This window comes from Austrofundulus limnaeus, unplaced genomic scaffold (assembly GCF_001266775.1).
Source record: "Austrofundulus limnaeus strain Quisiro unplaced genomic scaffold, Austrofundulus_limnaeus-1.0 Scaffold492, whole genome shotgun sequence".
Lineage (NCBI taxonomy): Eukaryota > Metazoa > Chordata > Actinopteri > Cyprinodontiformes > Rivulidae > Austrofundulus > Austrofundulus limnaeus.
The window spans coordinates 93,328-94,899 of NW_013952894.1; the positions used below are offsets into that span (position 1 = coordinate 93,328).

Consider the following 1,572-nt stretch of genomic DNA (forward strand, 5'->3'; position numbering starts at 1 on the left):
GACTTTTTTTTCATATGTTGCTTTAGATGATGTCAGACCTTGGATGGAAACCTTTGGATGCTCTTTCTTTGTGCACTCCGGTTGGGTCAGCGGGTCRAACAGAGGCGGCGGCGGCGGCGAGGTCGTTGGGACCGCAGAGTTCTGTGTGGAAACAGCTGGAAGCAGGAGGAGCAGAAAGAGGCCGGCCAGGAACGAGGGGCTGGAGTCCTGGGAGGACGCCGTCATGGTGATGACCTCTCCTCTAGCTGCCAAGGTGGGCCTCTGGGAATAAGCTGGAGAAGAGAAAAGACAACTTCAGCACCTCAATGTAACACTGTTACACCTGGGCTCTCTGAGTCACTTCCAAATCATTTTCACCCTCAAAACTTTCAGCTCCTCAGGGCTTATGGCTCCGGCACAGAATGGAACAGACAAAAAAAAGAAGATGCAAAGGGAGGAAAATTAGGAGAATCACTATAGGATGAATAAAAACGGATGTCAGATAAGTAGAAGGTGGCTGCAAAGGCGAGATAAAACGCTGAATAAACTCAATGGTGAAAGTAAAAGCCAGGAAAATGGAGAGGCAGTGTGTGAAGGACACAGAATGAAAAAAAAAAGTCTAGAAAATACTTTAGCAATGAGTCATATCAAAGAATTACCTAACATTTGAACTTTGTCATAACCAACGCAAAAGTGCAATTCAATTTTGAAAGTTAATTTAATGGCTGATTAAAAWGGGGAAATTGAATGAGATGGTGGACTTTGCAGCTTGTGTTTCCACAAGTGGCCCTCAAAAAACGTGCAGGAAAAAACTGTTTGCACAGCTCCGATCCCTGTATATTCCTGGCTTCTTGACGGTTTTACTGCATGTGATACACAGCAGGGTGTAAATGACCTCCCATAATTCCTTCAGTATTCAAATCACATGCAAGCGAACACCGACACACCGACACACCGACACACCCTCACACACTCGTCCAGACAGTGTCTTCTCCTGCAGTCGTAACGTCTGAGTCGACACTGCTGAGCTGAGACCAGCACTTCATCATCTCCTGCCCTGCTCTCCTCACAGTGTTAGCTTAGCGAGGTGTAATATCATTAAAGTAGATTAAAAACCGGGAGCATCAACTTTCTGCAGCACTTTGACTCAGTTACATCCCTCTGTAGTGTTTTCCTCACTAATGCTTTAATCAATAACAAATTATTAGCCTGGTTGAGTTGCAAATCAACCACGTTGGCCTGCGATCAATTATCCCACTCRCTGTAGTTGGTAACTAATTAGGCAAATGGTACAAATACAGAGGAGTCAACAGCTTCCAGCTACTGATGGAACAGGTGGAAGTGTTCAGTCGGATCTGAAGTCGACTCTTCAGGTTAAATCAAGTTTCACGGTTCACTGTGCAGAACAGGAAGAGGTCTGAAAAAGGAAGTGCTTTTAACACGGTTCAGATCTTTTAAGATAAGGCTCGGTGGTAAAATTATAAATAATTAATTAGGGCTGCAACGATTAATCAATTAATCGATGACTAGTCGATTATTAAAATACTTGATGACTAATTTAATAATCGATTAATCGTTTTCTTATTTTTGTTC

General features: G+C 43.4%; 1 pseudogene; it reads right to left on the bottom strand.

The window, feature by feature from the left end:
- Positions 1-38: 38 nt before the first annotated feature.
- LOC106530129 (semaphorin-5B pseudogene) overlaps positions 39-1,572 on the bottom strand; it is a 91,115-nt pseudogene continuing 89,581 nt past the window's right edge.